Source organism: Pipistrellus kuhlii, unplaced genomic scaffold, assembly GCF_014108245.1.
Source record: "Pipistrellus kuhlii isolate mPipKuh1 unplaced genomic scaffold, mPipKuh1.p scaffold_m20_p_2, whole genome shotgun sequence".
Classification (NCBI taxonomy): Eukaryota; Metazoa; Chordata; class Mammalia; order Chiroptera; family Vespertilionidae; genus Pipistrellus; species Pipistrellus kuhlii.
This window is the reverse complement of record NW_023425515.1, coordinates 66551550-66566784: the sequence shown is the minus strand read 5'-3', so window position 1 is coordinate 66566784 and position 15235 is coordinate 66551550. Positions and strand designations below refer to the sequence as shown.

At 38.9% G+C, this 15235-nt stretch overlaps 1 long non-coding RNA gene across 1 annotated transcript in view; it reads right to left on the bottom strand.

The window, feature by feature from the left end:
- The window catches only part of LOC118723634, a 31460-nt gene extending 21697 nt beyond the window's left edge, over positions 1-9763 (bottom strand). Inside the window, exon 1 of the long non-coding RNA XR_004989332.2 lies at positions 9639-9763. This is a non-coding gene — a long non-coding RNA (uncharacterized LOC118723634). The remainder of the gene's footprint in view (positions 1-9638) is intronic.
- Between the last annotated feature and the right edge of the window lie 5472 nt (positions 9764-15235).

Below are 15235 nucleotides of genomic sequence, written 5' to 3'. Positions count from 1 at the left end.
CCAACCCTCTTATTTAGCCCACCTATTGGGATCATCATATTGATGGTCTCCAAATGCTGATGTGCTTTGCATGTGCAATTACAGTGGCAGATGCAGACTAGATATCATGATTCTAACATAAGAAGTGTGATTTTTTCTATTACTCTACCTTGAATGTAAGTTATGGCAACTTAAGGAAAAGAGACTGTGTTGGTTTTACTTCTCATTCTTTCAGAAAATAAGTACAATTAAAATGTGTTTACCACTCCTGCTGGTGCTGCAACATTACTTTTTGAAATGGAGAGTTAGGAATTTTGAATTAGGCAAACGCCTAACCTTAAAAAAGTACCTTGCTGAGAGATTGTTTTACTGCACAGCAGTTTGGAGCACAGGGTAGCAAAAGACTATAAAGTATTCAGCACAAATAAGTTCAACAACAAGAAACAGTTTCTTGTGAAAATTTCCTCTTTGTTTTGAATATTCTGAGAGAAGCATTTAGGAAGTTTGCCACTAGGTAAAAAAAAAAAAAAAAAATTAAATACACTTTTAAATTTACACTGCATTGAGTATTAAATCACCAGGCAGTTTTAAACCATAGGGCAAAAATGAATCTACAAATTACATTTATTGGACACATTTTATCTGGAGGTATCTCAGAGCACCTTAAAACCTGATTAGAAAGCATATATCTAGGAATCGGAGCACCCACAACTGAAACAAACACTGCTGCCCCAGGGCCGTCTGAGCAGCTCTTAGGAAAATACAGCCATGTCACACTGAGAAGGGACACAGAGGCCCCTGGCTAACCACACCACGCATCAGCTCCTCATGCAGTGCCAGGGAGCTGCGTATTACAAAGCATGGTCTTAAAATGAGAATGTCTAAGAAATTACACTAGAACCAGCCATCCAGGAAATGACAGTGTTTCTCTCAAAGCATAGTGAATAGAGCATGAGCTGTGGACTCGGACTATCCTTGGGGGCGAAACGCAGCTTAACCATTTAGTAGCTGTATAACCTGGGACAAATTCTCTAACTGCTGAAAGTCTCAGTTTTCTTATATGCATTACTCCTTAGAAATGAGATGATTCAGGACCTTAACCAGTGCTTGGGACCCAGCAGCTGTTCAATAAACTTTTGTTTTTGTTTTCTTCTTTTGGTTACTGATTAGAGAAATTAGCATATCAAGAACATTATTATATACCTAAATTTGCTTTCTTATTCATGTTGGTGTTATCCTCACCACCATTTAAATATATGCACACACACACTCTACAATATATGATATACGTATATCAATATAATATGATTTTGCTGTATGTGATTCCATATATACACATATAGAATACTATGTGTATACCAGAGGCCTGGTGCATGGGGGGGATCCCTCAGCCCCACCTCTGGCCTCTCGCAATCCGGGACCCATGGAGGATGTCCAACTGCCAGTTTAGGCCCCATCTTCTAAATTAGCAGTTGGACATCCGTCTCGCAACCCGGGACACTGCATGCACCAGTGACCATACTTTTCATACAGGTGAAAGGCATCTTGCTGTTGTATGGGCAGCTACATTTTTTTTTTGCCCTGATTATAAAAAGTAGACTATAACATGATCTTTCTGAGGCAGTAGGACCATTTTCCCCATCTTATGGGTGGAAAAGCTGAAGCAGAAAGAAGTTAAGTAATTGGCTTTGTCACACAGTTTTAAGTGTCAGAATCAGGGCTGACCACAAAATGTGCAAGCCAGAGTCCATGCATGTCATCGCTGCATCATCCTGTTTTTTTAGTGTTAGGCCAGCCTTGCCAGGTTTTAATTTTTAAATATAAGAGACTGTTCCCAATATATATAGGAATGCATGTTCATCCCCATGCTGTATCATAAAAGAGTAATATCCAAATTGACCCTAAACATGGAATGATCAGAAGGACCACTTGACCAGTCACTATGAGGTGAACTGACCACCTCTTGTTCCCGTTCCCTGGATGGCAGGCTCTGATTGCCCAATGGCGAATGAGGAACCAAGGTTCAGTGTATATGTGTGTGTGTGGGGGGGGGATCCTTCTGATGAATTAGGATTTAGTAGCAATGATCTCTTTTTCAAATAATGCAGAAGCCACCTTCCTTGTTTAACTGTGTATGGGATATAGCAGTTTATGAGCTTTGACAGTCATTCGATGTCGGGACCCATTGGGGGATATCCGACTACCAGGTTAGGCCTGAACCCCCCAGGCCTAAACTTGCAGTCAGACATCACCTGAGGGACGTAACAGTGTGCCAATTGGCAGATGACCAGGGAGGAGCCCAAACCGGGGCTGAGCACTGTGCAGCTCACACTCATTATGGCCGTTGCTCCTGCTGCTGCCACTTGGTAGCGCTGCCGTGGAGATGGGAGAAGCTCCAACCATCACAGCTGCCACCAGCTTCTGGCTGAGTGGCCCTCCCTCGGTGGGAATGCACTGACCACCAGAAGGCAGCTCCTGCATTGAGTGTCTGCCCCCTGGTGGTCGGTGTGCATCATAGCAACTGGTCAACTGGTTGTTCTGGTTGTTCCAGTCATTCTGCCATAACAGTCACTTGGCATATATATCTATGTATGTATATATATATCGATATATAGACATGTACATGGGGAAGGCTTTGATTTGCACCCACCATTGTTAGAGCAGAACTTGGAAAGACAATTGAATCTAGCACACACATAAAGAGATGGACTTTATGTAGGAGCAGAGGGAGCTCTCCCGTGTTGTCAAGAGGGGAGGCTGAGTCTGAGGGTAGGTGATCAAGGCGGGTAGATGTGGTGGTGGGAGTCTTGGGGAATTTTACTGATTTTTTAAAATTTTTGGATTTTTTTTTTTTCCCCCCAGTGGAGTGGATGCAAAATTATCAGCTGAGAGTGAAGGTAAGGCAGGAAATTTGGAATCTTTGAGGATAGAGAGATATATAAAATAATCATCTGGACAACAGTGGGGATAAATAGGATAGATGAGGCAGGGTTCCTGGCCAGCATTAAAGGCACTCTTGAGGTTGTGCTCATGATTTTATTCATTTATCTGTTGTCTAAAATTTTACATATGTCCCCTTTTTCCTGCTTGCTCCCTAGCCATTCCCACCCCGGGCAAGCCTCCACCATCCTAGTGAGTATGCTCATGATTTTAAAGTGTGACCAGTCAGCATGTTTGTATTTTTCATTTGCCATATTCAGCTGCATGACTACAAGCATGAAGAAGACAGAGAATTTGACTTATCCAGGGTTTAAATTAAATCTAGGGTTTAGGATGGCCAAGAAAATAGGATGACAAGAGAGAGGTAACAGACTGGAGAGTGTGTGCATTGAATGGATTATAATGGTGAGCCTAGAATTTAAGCTGTAACAGGAGGAGAAAGAGGACACCAAGGGTGTGAGGGAGAATGGCAGGGTGGTAGGATGGACAGACGGGAGGTGCTGGTAGGGTTGAGGGATTATGGAGAATATGGTCATAAAACTTGCTGCTGCAATTGAGATTATGGAGGGTAGTAATCATTAGCAAGGACAGGGTTTAAAATGTGACCATAGTGAGTGGCTGAGGGACAAGTCAAGATTGTTGGCATAGAGAAGGTCAAAGTTCTAAGAGGCCACTATGTTGGAAAGATTATCAAGTTCTATATTAAAATCACTAAGACTTTCAACAGTGATAGTGTGAAAGACTTTTATTCACCCAGAACTTAGCATATTGAGAAATGAAGGGGAAGATCCAGGAGTTGGAAAAGGACTCCAACAATAAGGGGAAAGGCAGTGATTTAATATGATACCATGATATTCAGAGCTGATGGGATCTCATGGTCTTTGTTGACATCTATAAATGGAAATGAAGAGATCCAGGGGGGAGGGGGAGATTAAGAATAAAATATTATCTTGTCACCCAGAGATGATGGTATTTTGGAATCCATTTTTATAGGTTTTTAGATACCAACCCATATTGAATAGAAAGAGTGGTAGAGTCAGTTACAAAACAAACAAACAACAACAACAAAAACAACAACAACTGTATCTGCTGTCCTCTTTACCTCACCGGAAAACTCAAGCACCTACTAGTAGTGAGCTGAGGAAAACAGCTGGGAATGATGAGAGGAGGAGCTGGGAAGAAAGTGTAAGCCTACACTTTATTCAAGGAGTCCTGCTTGGAACCTCCAGAGATGTTCAGCCACTTTGTTCCCTCAGACTCAAGGTTTATAACCTGAAGCCAATTAGAATGCATATGCTGAATAAATTTGGGGTTAATGTCCATAGGTCTGTGTATTGAAGATATCTTCCCCAGTCTGGGATGGCTTGTTATTCTATCTAATCAAAGTTATGAATTTTATCTGTTGGGGAGAATTTTGTTTCCCTCGCCCCAGGTTTCCACCAGAGAAAGACTTTCAAGCCAGACAATTGGGGCACTTTTTCTGCATAACTATCTCCTTTTTTGGGATTCTGCCCACAAATGTCATCTGCAATGGTCTCATTTAACACTGATCTCAAATTCTCAACTCCACCAGACACCCATATACTGGTTAGTATCCACCTCTCTCTAACCATGATCAAAACCTATCTGTTGCCCAATATCTGAAAAGAGTTGTTCTCAAGCATGGAGGCTTAGTTTTCTGACTATTGATGTCAAGGTATTAAACCTTAAGTCTTCATTTTTGGAAGCAAAAGTAAAATGTTTCAATCACTTTACTTATCCATTTGTATGTGATCTATCTTTTTGCAGTATTTGCTTTAATCTATCTTTCATGGACATTAAGAATTATCTATAATGTATCAAATCTGTCTCCCAGTTATTCAATTCTATTTATAGAAGTTCTAATTGGTCCTTACTCAAATTTTTATCAATTTTAACTTATTTTTTCTATTTTTCTTATCAAATATTATCCATATTTATTTTGTGTTGCTTTTCAGATTATGAACTATAATTTCAAAGGTATTTTTATTTCATTATTTAAATATGCAAGACTTTCCAAACTCAGCTCTTCAAATTTTCAAGGGATACTTGTTTCCTATCTAGAGTGGTAAACTTTCTTTTCAATTCCCTGTGTTTATGTGTAAACTTTGCCATAATCTTCTTTTTTGCTGAGATTTTAGCCTTTTGAGATCCTAGTTTTATGTAGGAGTCTCATTTTTAGCTCCTATTTGTAGGGGCTCACAGTCCTACCGACTCTTTTTCCACAAGCTTTATAAAAGTCCCACCAGAACTCAGAATAATAACAGCCCCTTGGGCAGCAGCACCATAAGTTCACATGTTTATTACCTTCATTTTCAGTACACTATTTGTTTTTTGCACCTTGAGACTTTTTTTCCTTTGTTACAAGCACTGTTGTGAAATCAAAATTTTTTTATTGTGTTCAGCATCTATTCTTTTAAAAGGAAATGATTCAGTTCCATAGAAAATCATATTACCTGATCAGAAATTCTGTATTATTTTCTAATACCTAAAAAATGAAAATTACTTCTCATTTGAGTCACATATAAATATGAAAGTCTAAATAAAGATTTATTCTTATCTTGAGAATTACCTATTTAATTAAATTTTTGGAGGAGTATATTCACTACCATTTTGATTAATAAAATATCTGACTACAGTTGAACATGTAGCAGTGTTTTGTGTTCAATTTGTTTTTCCTTAAATATATTTTTTATTGTTGATAGTATTACAGATATTGCCCAATACTCTCCACCTTTTCCCCTACCTCCCAAGTATATGAGTAATTAATTGAAATTCATCTAGACTAAATACTCCACTTAAAAAAGGTGGTCATGTTGGCTAATAAGATAATTACATAAACTTATAGGAAAAACACTTTAAATACTTTCAGGAAGAAATATTGAAAGCAAAAGTATTGCCCAGCAGGTGTGACTTAGTGATTGAATATTGACCCATGAACCAGGAGGTCAAAGTTCCATTCCCCAGCAGGGCACATGCCTGAGTTTTGGGCTTCAGCCCTGAAGGGGAATGTGCAGGAGGCAGCCAATCAATGACTCTTTCTCATTATTGATGTTTCTTTCTCCCTCTGCCTCTTCCTCTCTATGAAATCAGTAAAAACATATTCAAAACAATAAAGTATTAAAAACTGTACCATTAACATATTAACCAAAATAAAGTAGGTATGTCTTTAGTAACATAAAATAGAATAGTTTCATAGGAAAATATTGCCAAAGATAGTGCTACATTTTGTAATGAAAAAAAGTCAATTCAGTAGGAACATGTAATAGCCCAAATTATCTGATCTACTACCACAGTTTTAAAATATATAAATAAGGTTAATAAAATGGAAATAGAAAAAGCATAATTAACTAGACACTTTGATAATAAAAAATGAGGAAATACATATAAGATATGAAAAAAGAGGAACTAACTTGACTTAATTGGAACTAATTGCAGTTATATAACATTGTACTGTGCAATTGCAGACTATTCTTTTTTAAAAATATATATATTTTATTTATTTTTTACAGAGAGGAAGTGAGAGTGATAGAAAGTTAGAAACATCGATGGGAGAAAAACATTGATCAGCTGCCTTTTGCACACTTCCCACTGGGAATGTGCCTAGAACCAAGGTTTCATGCCCTTGGCCGGAATCGAACCTGGGACCCTTTAGTCCACAGGCTGATGCTCTATCCACTGAGCTAGACATTCTTTTTAAGTGAACATAGAATATTTATAAAAAGGCCATATATTTATTTATATAAAGACCATACATTTCCAGGTATCAAAGCAAATATCAACAAATGTCAAAGGATTGAAATAATTTAACATATGTTTTCCAATGGCATTGAAATTAAACTAGAAATAAATAAAAAAATACCTAGAAAATTTCATTTGTTTGTAAATTACGCAGTATACCTCTCAATAATCAATCCTATTCAAGAGAAATGAATGTATATGTTCAATAAGAGAATGTATGATTATGCATAGCAAATTTACTCATAATATCCCCAAACAGAAAATAATTCAAATGCCTTTCATTAGATGAATGAGTTAATTGTAGTATATTGATACATAGCAGTTAAAAAGAACAAGCTACTGCAACATGGAACAAAACAGGTGGATTTTATAGATATACCAGAGGCCTGGTGCCTGAAATTTGGGCACAGGTAGGGTCCCTAGGTCTGGCCAGCTTCTGGCTGCCAACTAGGGCCTTACTTCTAGTGCTGGGGTCTCTCTTCCCTGGCTGTTGGCTCTCGGCCAAGGCCTTTCTTCATTATGTGCCACGCCCTGGTGGTGGACGCACATCATAGCAATAGATGGAACTCCTGGTCTCCTGGTTGAACTCCTGAGGGGACAATTTGCATATTAGGCTTTTATATATAGATTGCTGACTACAAGGGGCCAGACACAAAAAAGTACACACAGTATTATTTCATTTATATGAAATTCAAAGACAAACAAAATCTGTCTATTATGATAGATATCAAAATAGTGGTTATTTCAGGAAAAGAAGATGGTAATGATTGATAAGGCACATGATAGAGTATTTTGGGTAAATAGAAAGATTTCTATGTCATCTTGTAGGAGGTAGTAACATAAGTGAGTGTGTGTGTGTGTGTGTGTGTGTGTGTGTATGTGCGTACATATGAATTTACTTTATTGTAAGCATCTTATAACTCCTATTATGGACTGAATTGTGTTCCTCCCAAAATTCTTATGTTGCAGTGTTAATCCCTACTACCTCAGAATGTAACTGTTTTTGGAGATAGGAACTTTAAGGAGTCAATTATGATTACTGTAAATGAGGTCTTGTGTTTAGGCTGTAGTCCAGTCTGACTAATATTCTTATTGGAAGAGGATATCAAAGAGATACCAGGGTTATGTGTGTGCAAAGAAAACCTTGTGAAAAGTGGCAAAAGGGTGGCCTTCCACAAGCCAAGGAGGCAGGCCTTAGGAGAAACCCCCTGCTGGCACTTTGATCTTGTACTTCCTGCCTCCAGAACTGTGAGAAAATAAACTTCCGTTAGTTAAGCCACTCAATCTGTGTGTTTTTTTTTTTGTTTTTTTTTTATGGTAGTCCAGGCAAACTAATACTACCCCCAAAATAGAAAAGAATACCTAATGTTTTAGGTGTTTATTATCTGCTCATTTAATTCTTTCAATAATACTATGAAATAATACCATTATTAACTTTATTTTACAGATAATACTTTTAAAAAAATGAGTAACTTGACAAATCATAAAGCTAGTAATATGCAGTGATTTGACTCCAGGCTGCCTGACTCCAAAGTCCATATGTTTAATCCCTAGATTATATGTTTACTTTCTAGATTATATTTCTAGATTATACTGCAGAGGTTTGTTTTTTTTAAACAGTTATTTAGCAGACAGCAGTGGTTGTGCAGGAATTTCTGGGAATGTTCTTGGACATGGGCACTGGGAAGGAGAAAATTCTAGAGCATGGGGCATTAGAATGAGTAATGGAAGAGTATGGTTAAAAGGATCTCTGGTGTTGAGTCAGGAGGAGAGGGACCCTGGACTTCATCCTCTGAATTTGTCAGCTACAAAAAAAAAAAGCTGTTCCCAAATTTAAGTAGATACCTGATTTACTTCATTCTAACTATTTATGAATGTTTCCCACTGTGTACAAAAGGGGCCACATGCTAATCTGACAGCTCAGGGAAGGCCTACATGGCAGTCTTACAAACTCTTAAGACCTAAAGTAACCACAAGGATGGTCTAAACTTAAAATTTTAAAAGCAGTTATGGTAGGTAGTCACATCCTAGGACAGCATCTTCACTGACAAGGTCAATCTTTACCTTATCTGATGAGTCTATTGTCTTTTTGCATCTACAATAACATATTCTTGAGATGTCAGAGGAACTTGTAAACACCCTTTTTTCTGGATCCCTCAGGGCACAACTAAATTCCCTGGGTGCCAGGACAGATACCACAAATCCCTTCATTTTTTATTGTTATTGTGTTCATTGTTGACTGTTATCTATCCTGTTCCAACTTAAGGAAAAGAAGTATGTGTCTATCATTTTTCTCTTTATCCAATCCCAGAGGTTGCCCCTCCCCCCACCTTTGTTTTCTCCCACCTCTCAACCTATCACTAATGGATTTCATGTAACTCACCTACATCTCCTTCTTTGATTGTAATGTATAAAAATAGGTTAAAAAAAACAACAACAAGACATAACAACAACCAAAAAAACAAATCACCATTCTCTAGAGTGCATTCAAATACATTAAAATTTTGCTTCCCAGCAATTGTTGGCAGTTTGGTTCAAATAAACTCACAAAAATTCCTTACAGGTTTGGATATTTTCATGTTAACACCACCATATCCTCAGACTCTAAACTCCTTGAAGTAAGTGTAACCAGACAATCAAAGGGTCTGTGCTGCCTGTCACTACTTGAGCCAATTAAGCAGAGACAGGGTTGAATCACATATGAGCATTTATTCCAATACTGACGGCAGTCTGGGAGAGCAGCAGGTCATCCACAAAAAAATCTGTTCTGCAGCTCCCCATAAGCCAGCTGCTTATATAGGGTAGGACAGGATTACATGGGAAACCAGGAACTATATAGGCTTAGGGAAGTAGGAGGCTCCACTGTTTGGGCAACAAGTTTGTTAATCTTTCCATGATAATACACAGGTTCCAAGGTTGACTCCCAGGTCCAAGGTTGACTCCCAGGTCCAAGGGCATACAACTCCTATCCAGGTCAGAATGCCCTTTCTTTAACCAACACAAGGCAAACATGGTTAACAGAGCATGATTAATATTTCCCATAACTATAGCTAGTCCCCAATATTCTATTTTTGCCCCTAACGTAAGGACTGTATCTAGTTTCCATTCTTTTATATAAAATGGGACACTGAATGGACACTCTGCACATGTTGTTAAATTAAATGCAAAGGACTGGCAGGTTCCCAAATGACTATTCCTACTTAACACTTTTCCTTGAAACTCACCTTATGCTCATCTCAAATCTGGAAAATAAATTTCAGGCTCCCTTTCTACTTTCCAAGTTCTGCTAGGCTTTATTTATTAATGCTAATCAAATCTGCCAAAGGTTCCTGCTGAAAATAAAATGGGATTTAGCCGTGAATTTTTGGTGCCCTGTTTCCTCTGTCATTTATTCTTCTCTAGAGCTTTGTTTTATCTCTGTTCCCTGCTTTCCCTTGCCCCCGTCCTCTCTGTGCAGTTGTCTCCTTGTCTTTTGCTCTCTGATTTACTCTCTTTGAGGAGGGCTGTAACTGGAACTGCATCCGGAGATTGATAACAATGTCTTGATCTTGCACTGTAATTGCTGTGTCAAGATGGCAGGCGCAGCAGGCTGCCACATTTTTAACTCTGACTAGAGAGCACATTTGCTGCATGCTGATTAATTTCGGGGTGTGAAGGAGTGCGGGGTTCAAATGAGGATGTGACTCCCTCAAAAAAGGCTCGCTCCCTTCTCACTTCAAAGACGGAATCACTAACCATGCACTAGTACACTCATTCACAGGGGTCAAGGCATTGTGTCTTTCCATATATTGTATTTAATTGGTTTTTAATAATCTTTTCAGAACTTTTCAAGATAATGCTTACTTAATCTTTCCCAAGTCCTTTTAAATAAATGAGAGTCTGTACTACTATTCTTTGTTATAGATAAGGAAATTTGTCAATAAAGGTCTTCCATGTGCTAATGGAAGGCTAATGCTTGGGGGGGCTAATGCACACATTTCATTCCATTGGACAGTGAATCCCAAAGGGGGGGTATTATTGAGTGAAGCAATTAATTGCCTTTGGGGCCCTCCCTCAGCAGAAGTTGCATTTGCATAGATGAAGCATGGGATTGAAACTCACATCATGTTGTACTCATAGTTTGGGCTAAAACGTGATCAATATTTCCTGATATTTGAATTATAGGTGGTGAGTATATATATTTTAACCTACGGGAAACTTAATTGTGTCTAAATATACATTAAAATTTTGCACTCAACCAGCATGTTGGATAGTTTTGTAGTATGTCAATAATTTGTCTTTGTTTTTAATTTATATAACTAAAACATATTGTGTGTACTTTAAACTCTCCTGTAGCATTGGAATGAATGCTATGAAGTGATTAAGAATAGCAAACAGCTCTTAGTCAAATATGGGAAGGCTGGATCTGGAGTGAACCTGGTATGCATATCTGTTAAGATAACACGAACAAAGCAATGAGGTTGGGAAGTTGAACTGGATGAGCTCTTGAGGGCTGCTCCAGGTCTAACCATCTATGAAAACAGCTCATTTGTAATGCCCCGAATAAATTCACATTTAGCAAAGGCCTTTAAAGCTTTCTTCAAGTGGGTAGGTTTTGTATTGATAGTATGTGCTGTGGGTGTTTTCAGATAACAGGAGAGAATGCAAAGCCCTCAGCAGCTGCTTATCTCTAGGTCCCCAGAATTTAACACTTAGGGATTTATAGCAAACTCACTACCCTAATGGAAACAAAAGGTCACTCATCTCGCTCAGAGCTAAACCAGTTTGTGCTTAAAGTTAATCTCCCTAATAATATACCAAAGACAGCAATGTAGTGAGCTGAAAGCTGTTGCAGAATCTTCCAGCAATTCTGCCTAAAAATGTGTTGGCTTCCAAATTCCTGGACTGCTTAAGTATAACTGAAAATATACTCTCATCTGAAAAGTGTTATACTTATTGCTTCTAGCTTATTATTTATGAAGGAACCAACAAGCAGATTTAGGTGTATATGAAGCTAGCTCCTCCAGTCCTCTAATGGAAAGGAAATAAAGGGACTAGCTGGTGTGGCTCAGTTGATTGGGCTCTGTTGTGTGCACCAAAAGGCTGCTGGTTCGATTCCTATTCAGGGCACAAGCCCAGGTTTCAGGCTCAATCCTAGTTAGAGGGCATGAAGGAAGCAGCCAATCAATGTTTCATTCTCATATCCATGTTTCATCTCTCTCTCCCTCCCTCTCTCTCTTAAAATAAAATAAAAAATACATAAAAAAGAAAAGAAAGAAGGGAATACAAGTTTTAACCTCAAAGAAATATAAGTTTTGATTATCTTCAAATTTCCTAATCATGAGGTTAAGTAATTTATATAGAACTAGAGGCCTGGTGCACAAAATTAGTGCATGGGGAGGGGTCCCCTCAACCCTTCCAGCACCCTCTCCAATCCAGGACCCCTACTCAGTGGATGTCCGACTACCAGTTTAGGCCAGATCCTGGAGATCAGGGCTAAACTGGCAGTTGGACAACCCTCTCACATTCTGGTACCACTGGCTTCTAACAGCTCACATGCCTGCCTGTCTGCTCACCCCTAACTTCCCTCCCCACCATCCTGGTTGCCCCTTACCCCCCACCCCCCGCCAGCTTGGCCGCCCCAACTGCCTCACTATGCTGGCTTGGTTGCCCCTTACTGCCCACCCCTGCTGACCTAGTTGCCCCCAAATGCCTCACCCCAGTCTGGTCAACCCTCACTGCCCTCCCCTGCAGGCCTGGTTGGCCCCAAATGCCTTCCCCTACAGGCCTGGTCCCCGCAACTGCCCTCCCCTGATGCCATCTTATAGTGGCCATCTTGTGTCCACAGGGGGGTAGCCATCTTTGACCAGAGGGGGGCAGCCATCTTGTGTGTTGGAGTGATGGTCAATTTGGATATTACCCTTTTATTAGATAGGATACTTTTCTCATATAAAATTATTTCAGGACTAATTTATTTTTTCAATTTTATTGAAGTATAATTGACAAAATATTAATATATTTGAAGTATATAATGTGATGATTTGATACACATTATTAAAGGTTTTCCACAATTGAGTTAATTCACACATCATATCTCATATTTCCCTTTTTGTGTGTGTGTGAAAACACCTAAGTACTACTGTGTTAGCACATTTTAATTCTATAATACAGTCCTATCAACTATAGTTACACTGTTATACCTTAGATCTTCAGACCTTATTCATCTCATAAATAAAAGCTTGTATGCTTTTACCCAACCCCTTCTCTAATAAGGGAGATACTAGGAGTTGAGGGTTCCTTCAGATTGAATGGTGCTGTGGGACTTAATGGCAAAGTGTATCTTAGACTTTCCTACTTGTTGAGGTTGTGGGCACTTTCTCAGTCGCCTGATGTGTAAGAGTCACTCAACTAGTTTTGGAATTTCTCTCAGAGAGAAATGATCAGTGTGTGATTGTATATTTAGTGCATCTGTGGGAAGAGGAAAATTCAGGAGCTTCATGTCATCTTCTTGGTGACATCCTCCTCCCCATATCTATTTACATTTGAAAGAACCTATAGAAATAAGTTGGTCCATGCTTGATAAATTGTAGATGAGGAAATGGGCATAGAGAAATTACCTGACTTGCTTAAGTGGTTCAAAAAAAAATGGCAATCACCAGTCTGATTTCATTTCTCCTGTGTCTTTATATGCCAAGAAAGTTAATAATAGAATGAGATCATGACTTCTGAAGTAATGGGAAGCATTAGAGATGAGAACTCTTTCTGGTGGCTTATCCCACTGAGATAACTAATTTTCTAGAATTCCCCTCTAAGAACTTGGAGGATATGGAACTACATAAAGAAGAGTGTTAGAGAAGTTGGGAAAACTTAATCTTTAAATAATCATAGAAAGTTCTGTTTCCTGTTCACAGTAAAAACTATACAGATTTTATGAGTATATTTGTTAAATGTAGAGAACATAACTGAAGCCATTTAAAGTCTTTTAAACTCAACTGTGGATTTTCACAGTATATTGTGTCATATATTAATTCTTGGGGCATGCAATAAAATCTGAGAATGCTTAAGTTTAATGTAATGAAGAACCACAAAATTAAATACCAAATTAACACTACTAAGTCAATGCTGTGCATCATTGATCTGTAATGTTGGATCAAATCCCTGATAATATTTTTGAGGGAAGTGGAACTTGAATCTCCTTATGGATATATGAACATATTTTTATTATTTTGTTTTTTATTGAATTTGTTGGAGTAACATTGGTTAATTTAATTACCGTATTTTTCGGACCATAAGACGTACTTTTTCCCCCCCAGAAGTGGGGGGAAAAAGTCCCTGCGTCTTATGGTCTAAATATAGCCTACACATATACTTTAAAAAAAAAGTTTTTTTACTTGCCGGCTCTGTGTGGTCTCTGTGTGCTTGCCCGGCTCTAAAATGGTTCTAAATGCTGCTGTTTACTTTACAGGGTTGATTACATGTGTTTATGATTGTGATATTGGGTTTTAATGCACATAAAATATTTTAGGACACTATTTGTTTCAGAATCTTTTTTTCTTCATTTCCCTTCTCTAAAAACTGGTGCGTCTTATGGTCCGGTGCGTCTTATGGTCCGAAAAATACGGTATCTAGTGGCCTGGTACACAAATTCTTGCGCATTGCAAAGGAATTCAGGTATCTGGTTATCTGGCTCCCTCCGCCCTCCTGTCAGGGTCCGGGGTGCGGGCGAATGGGTTTCAGGGTTGTCAGGGTTCCGACAGCAAACTGACCAATGGCCAATTCCACATGGAATGGTGCTCCCACCTCCCTGCTGTCAAGATCTGGGGTGCAGGTATCCAGCTCCCTCCTCCATACTGTCAGGGTCCAGGGTGTGGGTAAAAGGGATTTGGGGCTGTCAGGGCACCAACAGCAAGCTGACTAACGACCGATTTCTTGACGAATGGGGCTTCTATATCCCTGCTATCAGGGTCAGGGGTTTAGAGATCTGGCTCCCACCTCCCTGCTGTCAGGGTCCGGGGTGTAGGTAAACAGGAATCTGGGCTGTTAGGGTGCCAATAGCAAGTCTAAGTCAGTACTTGTTATAGCTACCAGCTAGCTGGTCATCTAGCCGCTGGTCATTCTAGTCATTATACCAAAACGGTCGCTGGGATTTTATTATATAGGATAAGTTTCAAGTATACAATTCTATGATACACCATCTGTATATTATATTGTGTGTCCACAATCCAGAGTCAAGTTTCCTTCCATCACCAGTTATCCCACTGTACCCTCTTCTATTCCCCCACCCTCCTTTCCCTCTAGTAATCACCATGCTATTGTCTGTGTTTGTAAGTCTAGTTTAGGTTGTGTGTGTGTGTGTATGTGTGTGTGTGTGTGTGTGTGTGTGTTTATTTAATCCTTTCACCTTTTTCACTCAGCTTCCAACCCTCCTTCCCTTCTGACAGCTGTCAATCTGTTTTATGTATCTATGAGTCTGTTTCTATTTTGTTTACTAATTTTTTTTTATTAGACTTTACGTATAAGTTAAATCATATGGTATTTATTTTTCTCTGGCTTATTCAAGTCGCCATAATTCAATCAT